The sequence below is a fragment of the Babylonia areolata genome, chromosome 9 (assembly GCF_041734735.1).
Source record: "Babylonia areolata isolate BAREFJ2019XMU chromosome 9, ASM4173473v1, whole genome shotgun sequence".
Lineage (NCBI taxonomy): Eukaryota > Metazoa > Mollusca > Gastropoda > Neogastropoda > Buccinidae > Babylonia > Babylonia areolata.
In genome coordinates this window covers 19,940,405-19,954,872 of record NC_134884.1, presented here as the reverse complement: position 1 = coordinate 19,954,872, position 14,468 = coordinate 19,940,405, and the positions used below count along the sequence as shown (strand labels likewise).

The following is a 14,468-nucleotide window of genomic DNA, read 5'->3' as shown; positions in this document are numbered from 1 at the left end:
CAACAGAAAAGGGAACAGATATAGGAGATACAGAAAAAGAGCCATTCTTTTAACTCTTTCAGTGCCAAGCTTATTTCATGCTCAATAACAACTGTCAAGGGATGTTTTAGTTATGGAAGGTAATAATCTAAAAAAACAACAAAAAAACAAACAAAAAAAACAAACTCCAGCACGCAAACTACTAAAAGCAAATATTATCTATAATTTTCTGAAAGGAAAGTGAACATACTATCCAAATGTGACAATTCCACAGGAATTTAATGATTTCATGATAGGGAAGTTCCTACAAAGACAGGGACAGAAATTTCCATACTGAGGTGCTTTATTACATATCAGAAGGGGATGGAAATTTCTGTCCTGTGGCACTGGGGAGTTAAATGGAAGTAGAGACAATAGTAATACTAGCAGTGGCACATAAGATAATGAGAGTGATGTTTTAATGTCAGACGGAGAAGGTAGCACTGGTTGTTCAATAAATTTGTTCCCGACTTAACCTTTCCTTTTCGTCTTTTTGAATGTAAACAGGTAATGTGAGCTGAAAACAAAATAAAACTGAAAAGCAGGTAAAGACACAATTATCCTGATCCCATGGTCATGTCATAAGTCAGAACATTGTTTTCACAAATATACTCTCATGAAACAAAGATTGTCATCTCAAATTTGAATGTTTATTGGAAAACATGGAACAGAATAGAAAAAAAGTTGTTCTCGTTGAAAAAACAAACAACAACAACAAAACACACACACACACACACAAACTGGGAATTTCACGATCAACCACTTGACAATGATGAAGTGACCAACAATGAGAAGGTCAGTAACATCTCGGTAACGTTGCTGATCTGATAAACTTGCGTAAATGCTCCTTTCCTCTCTCGGATGCTTGGCTCTTTTGCCTCTCATCAGGTCTGGGTGTATAGTTCTTATGTTGGTGTGCTTTTTTAAATTGTTTGTGTGCTCTGTGATCATCTGTATTGAAGTACTGTAATTAAGTTTTTGTTCGTGCATTGAGTGTTTCCGTGTGCATGAGCACTTGAAAAGAAACTGCTAAACTTGCGCCGGTGACTACAACTGAAAGCAATGCAGTCCAATTCAAACTGTATATGGATCAGCAGTTGACGCTTCCTTGAAACTGAATCGGCGCTCTCGGTCCATCTTACGAAGGGAAACAATCTGGGCACCAGGTCTGACAGGATTTGAAACACTAATTATTTCCCTTGGCAAATCCTCTGCCGCTTTCCGTACATATCCATTTGTAATTGCATGATCATATAGATAAATTTTTTTATATGTCTTTTTTTCTCTTGTATATATCAAACCAATTCCAGTATTACTGACAAATGGGTGCTAAAATAGCAAATTATTGTGTGTTTAATTTTGTTACACCGTGTCATTGTTACTGTTGTGCTCCAACTAACCCCCCAGTTCCCAGTTCAGGCTCAACTAGTCAGATACAGAGCCGTATTGTAAATCTGAGTTGTGATCTGTGCATTTGTCTATTCCTACTGCATTGTACCAGACTGATGATTACATTTGCCAGGCCTTTTATTTCATTTTATTTTCCCCCCATTTGTATTATCCCCCCTTTTGTTTCTTCTTTTTAAGTTATGTTCGCTCTTCCTCTGTGGCCGTCATCCTGTTATTGTCATGTTTCCTTGTTTCTCTATGACTCAAAAGAGTTAATGGGAATAATCAAACACTGAACCCACTGCCATCGAGCTCAATAATATTTCCATTCAGCACAGTGCCCACTGCACATGACACAAAATACAAGCACCTCCTCCGACTGCAGCCACTAAATTACATTAAGTGACGTCGGCACTTACTTTCATTTCCTACTGTTAAAAGTATTTTTAGTTTGGACTATGGGAAAAAAAGGCCTGTTTTTGATGCACCAGAACACCAATGTTTGAACAACAAGGGGTTAACGTCTATGAGCCAAATACGAGGACACGGATTCGAACCTCATGAAAGGAAACTGGATTTTCCCCCGTATGACCGGTTCGTATCTTGAGCTGAGTATACCATGGGCTTAAATGGGCAGACTGATCACACAGTGCCATCCACTTTTGGATACGTTTTTGGAAACGGTGCAATTTCCTGCTAATGGGCATGCATGTCAGTCGTAGTTTTTGTATAAGTCTTTCAGACCAGGTTGATGATAGTATACCTATGTTATCAGTTATGAAAGGAAGCGTAGAGTACTGCCTTGTGATGCAGTCCCAATATGAAATGGAGCCTCACAGCATCCTCGTCATTGCCCTCTACCTCATTCACTATATAGCACCATTGAAATATCCACTGTATAAAAAGAACCAGTTGTCCCGAAGCCGGTCTATGGTCCATCCCGTGCTGCTCCCAAAAGTCCTCGCTGTCGGCAGATCCACTGATGGGCACTGTCGTTGGAGGAACTGAACGCCAGTGGTCAGTGACAGTTTTCACTGAGTACCGCAGAGCAGCTAGGACGCTCACTGGGTCAGCCTCAACTGACGCCATGATTGCCCAATGTGTATTGACGCAATACTGTATGTGACCTCGCACGTACAGTAGTTTCAGTTTCGTTTTTTTTTTTTCTTGTGAACTGTAACATTACCGCAGGGCGACACTGACTTAAGTTGTAAGTTTATTTCCATTCAAGTTGCTACTCATGATGGATGCCTGACGCGAGGAATGAAAAACAAAACTTTGAAAAACAACAACAAAAAAACTAAAGCGAAGTTATGCAATAACATCCTAGTTTCAGTCGGAAACGAATTAATGATTGTTTGCATCTTCTTTTTTTTAAAGAAAGAAATTGTCATAGTATCAGTGCGTGAAGTATGACAAGCTCTACAGATACTAGGACCTGACTGAGATCACGAGCATCAGTTAACTGAAAATAAACAAAACTGACAAGAACAACAATAAAAAACAAACAAACAAACAAACAAACAAAAAACCCTAAGAAGATGAGAAGAAGAAAAAAAAGAGACTGTTTCTTGAATTCTCTATCCTACCACGACCAGTTAATCCACCACATACCCACTTCAGTGCCCGCCCGCACCTTAATATTTACCTGACAGATGTAACTCGACATAGCTCTGTAAAATTACTGACAAAGAGGGAGTGGCCGCCGGACTGGCCGCGAGTTAGTTACACCTGCACAGGTGAACTGTGGCACACCTCAGGGCTCGCGTTGCTTTGGTCTTCAGCGGAGATCTGCACCACTGCCAGTGTGTTTTTCAAGACGACTGACACAATACGGCTCGCATTATTTTTATGTATGTTATTTCTTTTCTCCTTTTCTTTCCAGTTTTTCATTCAGTTATCGATTCATTCGTTCATTCACACCATCAGCTCGAAGTCCCATGTGGTCTAGTGGTTAGGATTCCTGGCTTTCACCCAGGCGGCCCGGGTTCGATTCCCGGCATGGGAACTTTTTTTTCTTCATCTCTCTCTCTCTCTCTATTTTTTTTTTTTAATACCTCAAGTTTAGATAACCAACGGAATATATGTTTCATTTGTTTTCTGTCCTTTAAATTAATTTTTCCCCCAAGTAAGTCAGTCATTCAAGATAACATCTCCAAGCAGTAACAGTTTCATTACTAGTAACTCTAGGAGGCGTCACTGTGTTCGGACAAATACATATACGCTACATCACATCTGCTAAGCAGATGCCTGACCAGCAGCGTAACCCAACGCGCTTAGTCAGGCCTTGAGAAAACAAAAACAAAAAACAACAAATAAATAAGAAAATGAATTTTTTTTTTAAAAGAAAGAAAGAAAGAAGAAAAAAAAAAAAGAATTTAAAGAAAAAACAACACTTAAATGAAAATAAAAACAAAAAGGATATAAATAAAACAAAACAGAATGCAAAAGAAAAATTAAAAAAAAAATGATAAAAGATAAATGAAATAAAAATAAAAATTTCAAGAAAAGGAAAAAAAAAGGTAATAGTGATAAATAAACGAATATAAATGAAATAAAAAGATCATAATGATGATAATAAACAAATAAGCAAATATAATTTGAAACACACACTCACACACACACACACACTCTCTCTCTCTCTCTTAATTAAGAGAAATTGTTACTTCGTAAAACAGTTATAATGTATTTTTTGTTGTCTATATATTTACACGGATACAATGCACGGTTTGTTGTCTATATTAATGTTTATTTGTTTATGTGTTTTCGCTGAGTTGTATTATGTTTACGTATACCCCCTTCACTAGGGGCTGTGGCCTGATTGTGAATAAACCATTCCAAATTCTCTTTCTCTCTCTCTTACACACATATGCACAACAGATATGCAACAAACATGCAGTTTCACAGATATGAAAACACAAACATGAGTGCAAAGGCCCAACTGCACATAAAAGCACACGAGCCCTCACACACACACACACACACACACACACACACACACACCACAACCACCAACCATGCACCCCTCCTCAGTCATCCTCCGAGGCTCCCTTCCCCATCTCCCCCCCCACTCCACACGCACATTCTTAGGCTACGTATCGCAGCTTCCACGGCACACACACACACACACACTCCCAAATTACCCTGCACGCCCATCCCTCCTCCCCAACAACTCCCCCCCCCCCCTCCACGCACATTCTTCAGTACGCTGCGCCGTATCGCATCTTCCGTCCACGGCACACACACACACACACACACACACACACACACACAAACACACACACGCACACACACACACACATACACACACACACACACACACTTACACACACACGCGCGCACGCACGCACGTCAGTTCCAATACTGATTCCGTTGCTCCCACAATACAGACATGAGTACTCCCCCCCCCCAACCCCCACCCCCAGGCTCCAATCCTCTACACATACTAACCCCCCACACCCCCGCACCCACACACAAATTGTTGCCCCCACGACGCACAACCCCCACAGCACCCCCCTCCACACACAGCAATCCAACCCCTCCCCACCCCCACATACACAAATACACACATAGTGTATCCAAGCAGAATTGGACCAGAAAAAAGTCGTACACACAAAGCAGCTAGGCTTTCATGCGGGCTTTGACATACAATCGAAAGACCTGGAGGAATCTGGTGAACAATTCTGTGAGGCACCCCAGTGACTCAGTCTTCACACAGAAGAAGAAGAAGAAGAAGAAGAAGAAGAAGAAGAAGAAGAAGGAGAAGAAGAAACACAAACATAAGATTTTATTTTCTTTCTCTCTTTTCTTCTTCTTCGTTCGTCAGTGGACTGCAACTTCCACGTCCACTTGTATGTACACGAGTGGGCTTTTACGTGTATGACCGTTTTCACCCCGCCATGTATAGGCTTTCCTACATTTCTTTCTTACCTTTTAAGACTTTTTTTTCATTCATTCTGTCATTGATTGATCCATTCATTCACACTGCATGATTGAACCTTCGAAGTCCCATGTGGTCTAGTGGTTAGGATTCCTGGCTTTCACCCAGGCGGCCCGGGTTCGATTCCCGGCATGGGAACTTAAATTTTTTTCTTTAAATATATACCTCGAGTTTGACAACTAACAGAATTTCATTCTTTCCAGTCTTTTAAAACTGAAATCTTTTTTTTTTTTTTGTTGTTGTTGTAGTTGTTGTTGTGAAAGCGAGTTACTCAGTCATCATGCAAGATAATCTATCCGGCATAAAAAGCATTTGATACGACTTGAGGATTCGCGAAACAGGAGACTCAATTCGACCAGAAAAAAAAAACAACAACCAAAAAACCCAACCAAACAAACAACAACGACGACAACAACAAAAATAACAACAACAAAAAAACCTTTTGAACATACAAAACAGGCTTTGACCCAGGATTTGACACACAACTGATCGACAGACCTGGGGGAATCCGGTGAACAGTTCTGTGCGGCGCCCCAGTGACGCAGTCTTCACATAGAAGAAGAAGAAGAAGAAGAAGAAGAAGAAGGAAGAAGAAGAAGAAGAAGAAGAAGAAGAAGCACAAACAAAAGGCTTTCTCTCTTTCCCTCATCAGTTTTTCTGTTTCCTGTTTTTTATTCATTTAGTCATTGTTTGATTCATTCATTCATTCATAGTGACTGAAACTTCGAAGTCCCATGTGGTCTAGTGGTTAGGATTCCTGGCTTTCACCCAGGCGGCCCGGGTTCGATTCCCGGCATGGGAACTTAAATTTTTTTCCTTAAATATATACCTCGAGTTTGACAACTAACGGAATTTCATTCTTTCCAGTCTTTTAAAACTGAAATCTTTTTTTTTTTTTCGATTCCCGGCATGGGAATTTAAATTTTTTTCTTTAAATATATACCTCGAGTTTGACAACTAACGGAATTTCATTCTTTCCAGTCTTTTAAAACTGAAATCTTTTTTTTTTTTCGATTCCCGGCATGGGAACTTTATATATATATATATATATATATATATATATATATATATCTATATATCTATATCTATATGTATATATATATATATACCTTAAGTTGAGATAACTAACGGAATATACCTTGCTTCTGTGACGCAGCCTTCACAATCATAATATATATATATATATAAAATAATAAAGAAAAAATGATAATTGCAGCATTGTATAATAGCGAACTTCTTTGAAAGAAAAGTTTTAATAAAAGCTAAACCTGCAAAATGTGTTTCTCAGTTCTTCTTAGTCTTCTTCTTTTTTCTTCTTTTTTTTTGTGAAGGCTGCGTATATATATACATATACCTTAAGTTGAGATAACTAACGGAATATACCTTGCTTCTGTGACGCAGCCTTCACAAAAAAAAGAAGAAAAAAGAAGAAGACTAAGAAGAACTGAGAAACACATTTTGCAGGTTTAGCTTTTATTAAAACTTTTCTTTTAAAGAAGTTCGCTATTATACAATGCTGCAATTATCATTTTTTCTTTATTATTTTATATATATATATATATATATATTATGATAGGCCTCCTGATTAGCAAAGCCATGCTACTGATCACACACCAGTGGACCGGCGGACTTTGCAGTCAATACATGAATCACACAGCATACCGTGCTGGAACCCGCAAAGGTGTCATTGGGCGTTCTCTGTGAATGGAGTGTGTGCCTTGGTAATTTCAGTCCGACAGTAGAGGTGATGACTATGGGGTGAGAACCACGGACATAAATATTTATAAGTTCGTGTATGAGAACGCCGTGTGGGATGTAATCACCGTAGTACCTGTCGTGAACGGCCCTTATCATCGTACTCAGTGTCTGCCTGTTTGCAGAGTGGAAACGCCCATTGAACACTCGACCTACGAACATGAACGACTCTGGTCATCCACAACTTAAAAAAAACACACACCCCAAAACAAACAAACGACAAAGACAAAAAAACGACCCCCCCCAAAAAAAAACAAAAACAAACAAAAACACACACACAACAAAATACAAAAAACAAAACAAAAACAAACAAACAAAAAAACCCGAAAAAAACAAAACAAAAACAAAACAACAAACAAACAAACAAAAAAACAAACAAACCAAAAAACAACCCAACCTCTCAACCTTCTCAGCGTCTGAGAACAACCCTTTGCAGGAAAACAACTCAAGCTGACCTGAAGGTGGCGGCTGTGAATACTGACGTCATTCATTATTCTCAGGAATATGCCACACACAGAACAGGTAAACGCACGAAACAAATAGACCACACTGTGTCACAGTAACCTCGGCATGTTACCTTGATATGACTAGCATAATGACTGGGTAAGGTAAAGAGAAAGAACCACACTGTGTCACAGTAACCTCGGCATGTTACCTTGATATGACTAGCATAATGACTGGGTAAGGTAAAGAGAAAGAACCACACTGTGTCACGGTAACCTCGGCATGTTACCTTGGTATGACTAGCATAATGACTGGGTAAGGCAAAGAGAAAGAACCACACTGTGTCACAGTAACCTCGGCATGTTACCTTGATATGACTAGCATAATGACTGGGTAAGGTAAAGAGAAAGAACCACACTGTCACAGTAACCTCGGCATGTTACCTTGATATGACTAGCATAATGACTGGGTAAGGCAAAGAGAAAGAACCACACTGTGTCACAGTAACCTCGGCATGTTACCTTGATATGACTAGCATAATGACTGGGTAAGGCAAAGAGAAAGAACCACACTGTGTCACAGTAACCTCGGCATGTTACCTTGGTATGAGTAGCATAATGACTGGGTGAGGCAAAGAGAAAGAACCACACTGTCACAGTAACCTCGGCATGTTACCTTGGTATGACTAGCATAATGACTGGGTGAGGCAAATAGAAAGAACCACACTGTGTCACAGTAACCTCGGCATGTTACCTTGGTATGACTAGCATAATGACTGGGTAAGGTAAAGAGAAAGAACCACACTGTGTCACAGTAACCTCGGCATGTTACCTTGGTATGACTAGCATAATGACTGGGTCAGGCAAAGAGAAAGAACCACACTGTGTCACAGTAACCTCGGCATGTTACCTTGATATGACTAGCATAATGACTGGGTGAGGCAAAGAGAAAGAACCACACTGTGTCACAGTAACCTCGGCATGTTACCTTGGTATGACTAGCATAATGACTGGGTAAGGTAAAGAGAAAGAACCACACTGTGTCACAGTAACCTCGGCATGTTACCTTGGTATGACTAGCATAATGACTGGGTGAGGCAAATAGAAAGAACCACACTGTGTCACAGTAACCTCGGCATGTTACCTTGGTATGAGTAGCATAATGACTGGGTGAGGCAAAGAGAAAGAACCACACTGTCACAGTAACTTCGGCATGTTACCTTGATATGACTAGCATAATGACTGGGTAAGGCAAAGAGAAAGAACCACACTGTCACAGTAACCTCGGCATGTTACCTTGATATGACTAGCATAATGACTGGGTAAGGCAAAGAGAAAGAACCACACTGTATCACAGTAACCTCGGCATGTTACCTTGATATGACTAGCATAATGACTGGGTAAGGCAAAGAGAAAGAACCACACTGTGTCACACTAACCTCGGCATCAGTGTAACCTTGGTATGACTAGCATAATGACTGTATCAGTGAGGCAAAGAGAAAGAGAAATACTGAACAACGAACAAGAATACGCACGTTAATGATCCTGTATTCCGTGCCCGTCAGCGTTCAGTGGGTTATGAAAACAAGAACAAACGAGCATGCACACCCCCGAAAACGGAGTATGGCTGCCTACATGGCGGGGTAGATAAACTGAACGGTCATACACGTCAAAATAAATATTACATGTCTGTCTGAGTGTGTATGTGTGCGTGCCTGAGATCTGGTTGAACTGAACGACAAAGGAAACGAATGATGAGCGCCCAATGGCAGCCGTCAGTCGGCTCAAGCCAGGTGTGCAGCATGTTGTGCAGAATTAATGACCCCAAGTTTGTAAAGCGCTGAGAGCTTGGTCTCCGGCTGACCGAGGATAGGAGCTGTATAAATATCCATATCACATCATCATATATTATCATATCACGAAGGCTGGACCCACCGTTACTTTTGATAACACCTTTTCTTTTTCTTCTTCTTTCGATATTGTTTCTTTCTAAGGTGTTTCGAGCTTTTCTTTCCCTCAGTTCTTTTTTCTCTCCTGTTTTTCATTCATCCAGTCATTATTTGATTCATTCATTCATAGTGACTGAAACTTCGAAGTCCCATGTGGTCTAGTGGTTAGGATTCCTGGCTTTCACCCAGGCGGCCCGGGTTCGATTCCCGGCATGGGAACTTTTTTTTATTGTATTTTTCTAATATAGTTTTCTGAAGAAAACGAACGGAAAATAGCTGCATTTCTTTTCGTTGCAGTCTTCATTAATACATTTTTTTCCCAAGCAACTTGCTTTTGATTACCTACGGACTATCATAAAAAAAGATTAATACAAGGATTCGTCTATCTATTTACTGATTTATATATTAGTTTGCTTTTTCATTTATTTATCCTTTTATTTTACTATCTGTCTTCTTATCTTTTTCCGTTTATTTGTGTATTCATTAATTCATCTATTTATTTACTGATTTATATATTTGTTTGTTCATTTATTCATCCATTAATTTATTTACTGATTTATATATTAGTGTGTTCATTTATTCATCCATTAATTTAATGATGTATCCATTATGCACCTTTTTTTTCTTCTCAAGGCCTGGCTAAGCGCGTTGGGTTACACTGCTGGTCAGGCATCTGCTTAGCAGATGTGGTGTAGCGTATACTGATAATTTTGTCCGAACGCAGTGACGCCTCCTTGAGTAACTGAACTGAACTGATCTGAACTGAACTGTTCATAGGTGACACGAAAAGCGTATCTGATGTTTAGTGTCTTTCGATAACACCTCATTTCCATGGCGTGTACTGAATAGACGGACTTTCACAGCCAGTCAGTTTGTTGGAGTGCAAAATTCCCTTGTGCTTTTAACACAGAAAAGATGTTATCTAAGAATAGCTGGGGATTCCCCTTGTGTGATGTGTAGAAAATATGGCCTATCCTGCCACCGAAAATAAAGAGCAGTAGGTTCTTCGTTAATAAACAGACCCATGATCTGGTCGCATTTCAATGACATGGGTGCTCCATCTCGGTGGTGCTGAAATACGATACTGGCGGTGAAAGGGAATTATGATTATCATTATTCTGTAATTATCTTAATTCAATTGATTAGATCAAAACATACATGTATCACCACCACCGTTGTGGTGCACTGACCCTCAACTGAAGGTGGCTGACAGGGTTAAGATTCATATCCACGTCTGACGGGCGCAATAGCCGAGTGGTTAAAGCGTTGGACTTTAAATCTGAGGGTCCCGGGTTCCAATCTCGGCAACTGAACGGCGCCTGGTGGGTAGAGGGTGGAGATTTTTCCGACCTTCCAGGTCAACATATGTGCAGACCTGCTTGTGCCTGTACCACCTTCGTGTGTATACGCACGTAGAAGATCAAATACGCACGATAAAGCAGGATCCTGTAATCCATGTCAGCGTTCGGTGGGTTATGGAAACAAAAACATACTCAACATGCATATCCCCGAAAACGGAGTATGGCTGCTTACATGTCGGGGTAATACACGTTAAAGCCCACTCGTGTACATACGAGTGAACGTGGGAGTTCAGCCCACGAACGAAGAAGAGGAGGAAGAATATCCAGGCCCAGTGGAGGGTGGTCAATTTTATCAGGGGCAAATTTACCCATGGATGTCACTTTCCAACCTCCCCGGAATGACTTTCATATCCATTAGGAGAAGGGTCAAATCCAACGGAATGGAGGAGGGAGGGGGGGGGGGGGGGGGAGGGAGGGAGGGTGCTGGTCAGTTCTGACTGGTCGAAGTTTACCCCTGGTGGTGTTTCCAGGGTAGTCTACGAAAGACCCTTTAGGTTAATCTGGGGCTAGCTAGATTTGACCCCGGGGTAAATCAAACAACCGGGGTGGGGAATAAGCTGCTACACTGGTGCGACTGCGGAATCAGTGCTTTTAAAATTTTTTTACATGACTCTCTGCCGCGAATTCGAATTCCAGAACGATGTGTGCAAGGTATTCGGGAAAAAAACAGAAGAAGAAATGAACCGTGTCTACCACTTTATTATATCTCATTTTTAAAACAGAACGATTGTGGACTACTCGCATCTCCCTGTTTAACTCATGTGCAGTGCCTACAGCCATTCGATTTTGCTCCGCATTACCTTTGCTTTCAGTACTGTATACATGTTTTTAATCTAAAGTAATGATTTGCCCTTTATTCATTTTGTCTTGGATAATTGCCTTCATATGGAATCGAAAGCTTTTTTTTTCAAAATAAATCAATGCCACAGGCAGTTTGCAATGATTAGCACACAAAACAACAACAACAACAACAACAAAAATCCACGGCCTTAGACAGGCTGCGGATCGGACTCCACTGACCTCTGAAGGCACTGCACGTTTCCCTGTCTTTGTCACAGTTTTGCGTTGGGTTACGCTGCTCAGCTGGTCAGGCATTTGCTTAGCAGATGTGGTGTAGCGTATATGGACTTGTCCGAACGCAGCGACGCCTCCTTGAGCTACTGATACTGTAAGAGTTTTCGACTCGTGTTCACGATCTGTACCAATACTTCAATACCCTGCAACATGATCAGGTCAGACTGTTCAAGGACTTTTCGCCGGACATCAGTTAACGCAATCTTTGGACACCAAAATACGCCGTGGTTTGAATGTTTTGCGGGATGATGGACTGATGCACACACACACACACACACACACACACACACACACATACACACACACATATACACACAAGTACACGCTCAAACACACGCACACACACACACACACACACACAAGTACACACACACACACACACACACACACACAAGTACACGCTCACACACACACACACACACACACACACACACACACACACACACACACACACACACACACACACACACCTGATTTTCCACTCATATTTTTTTCATGCCTCACACGTGAAACTGCGCTAGATTTTTCCACGTCTCAGCACGTTAAATTGATCACTCATCGTCTGAGTCCATTGTCAGTATTTCTGAATGCCCCACTCCAACAGCAATATTTCTTTCCACTGTCCTTCCAAAATTGAAATGATAGTAATAATGAAATCATTAGTGTCATCATCAGCATAATCACCATCATCATTATCACCATCATTGATAATAATGATAATAACAATAACAATAACCACCACCACCACCACCACCACCACAATAATAATGATGATGATGATGATGATAATGATAATGATAATAATAATAATAATAAGATGATGATGATGATGATTATCATTATTATCAGCATTACCATCAGTTATCATTATGAACAACTGTTATGCCTTTCACATAATGCCATATATTTGCACCAATCCCTTTACATAAATAAAAGATAATTATAGGTGCAGTGTGCAATCAAAAGCACCTTAAGGCCCAGCAGTCACTATCATTTTTTCATCTCTTGACATAAAAAATAAAACATCGATAATACATAATTATCAGCTAATATATATGTATACTCCCTCCATCAAAACCATAAACAGTTATCCCACACCGATCAAGGCCTCATCTCCGCCCCCTTCTTCCACAAACAGTACTTAAAAATCATGAAAAACGCACGCCACTTCCGCGCGGCCAGGCTGATCAAGTTGGTTCGTTCATACACAACGTAGCCTAAACTATTTTCAAACCATCTACAACTAACTTTGTCCATGAATGCCACTGAGACGTCCAGCCCCAAAGAACGCACAGCTATGCGCAAGCGCAGCGTCACTTGATAGCTGCAACCAATCACAGACCACCGCTCAAATGGCCCAGGGTTTTGTCTGGACGAAGGGAAAACTGACTGACACAAGTGACAGCAAAGATCGTGCGGTGAGTGATGCAGTGACTGACAGAAACTGACGCGACTGTCGAGGGACTGTTGTATGATGGACTTGGTCATCCTTTTGGTTTAAACAGTATTTTTTATTTGGAACATGTCACAATACAACACAGATATAGATAAACAGGACAATAAGAAAATCTTATAAAAAGTCCTGTCCTGATACATGTACATGCTAAATATGTGACCGGATGTCATCATAACTAGAAGTTAAGATGTGACCATACTTGAATTTTGAACAAAACTAAGCTGAGATATAAGGAGGAATTTTGTTTAATGTCCCGTCACACATATGGGTGATTGAAGACATTTTGTTAAAGTATTTATGAATACATCTGAGTATTATCGGTTAGAAGGGGTGGGAGGTGTAGATGAATGGAGGGTTGGGAGAAACTGGGCAAATGAGGGTAAAAATGTGGGTGAAATTTGGAAGAAAAAACAACAACAACAACAAAACAACTCTAAATACAGTTACAGGAAATTACTTAAAGGACTTCGTAAAAGAGAAGTCGTCAAACTGACAAGCGAAACAACTGATAATGAATGCAAAAAGTCAAAAACATCAACGTTCTCAGTCACTTGTGAAGACACACTTTCGTGTACAAAAAGCTTCATGAAACTACAGTGAAAAATTATATGCTCAATTGTCAGGTTACTAAAGCATATGCACTTGACATTAGAACAATACTTGGTCCGTAATGAATTTGATAATAGTCTGAGAGCTAAACTCAGAATTGGTCTGCGAATCGGACCAAAGTCTGAGAGAGTCAACTGACGAGGTTTTAGAGATATAAATAAAGTGAAAGAAAATGAATAATAAACGTGTGGTGGAGAAAGAAGTCAATAGAGAGAGAGAAAGAGAACGAGAAGTATCAACGCTAGGGCACAAGTACAATCCTTTTCAATCGTGATTTGTAAATGATATGAGTTATACTCAGTATAAAACCTATGTTTAGGTATATTTCATTGTTTGCTTTTATGTTCTTCTCATTCGTTTATTGTTTATCGACACTGAAGCACGCATTCACACAATTCATCTCGCGAGAAACCAACAACAACAACAACAAGAACAAAACAAAACAAACAAACTACACCAACAACAACAAAACAC

The 14,468-nt window shown here is 40.2% G+C and overlaps 4 non-coding genes across 4 annotated transcripts; all 4 read left to right on the top strand.

Moving 5' to 3' along the window:
• Window positions 1–3,343: 3,343 nt before the first annotated feature.
• On the top strand, window positions 3,344–3,415 carry Trnae-uuc (transfer RNA glutamic acid (anticodon UUC)). The gene has a single exon. It is a non-coding gene; the product is annotated as a tRNA-Glu (tRNA).
• A 1,998-nt stretch (window positions 3,416–5,413) lies between these two features.
• Window positions 5,414–5,485, top strand: Trnae-uuc (transfer RNA glutamic acid (anticodon UUC)). Its single transcript has one exon. It is a non-coding gene; the product is annotated as a tRNA-Glu (tRNA).
• Window positions 5,486–6,077: 592 nt separating this feature from the next.
• On the top strand, window positions 6,078–6,149 carry Trnae-uuc (transfer RNA glutamic acid (anticodon UUC)). Its single transcript has one exon. It is a non-coding gene; the product is annotated as a tRNA-Glu (tRNA).
• Window positions 6,150–9,641: 3,492 nt separating this feature from the next.
• On the top strand, window positions 9,642–9,713 carry Trnae-uuc (transfer RNA glutamic acid (anticodon UUC)). Its single transcript has one exon. It is a non-coding gene; the product is annotated as a tRNA-Glu (tRNA).
• The last annotated feature ends 4,755 nt before the right edge of the window (window positions 9,714–14,468 follow it).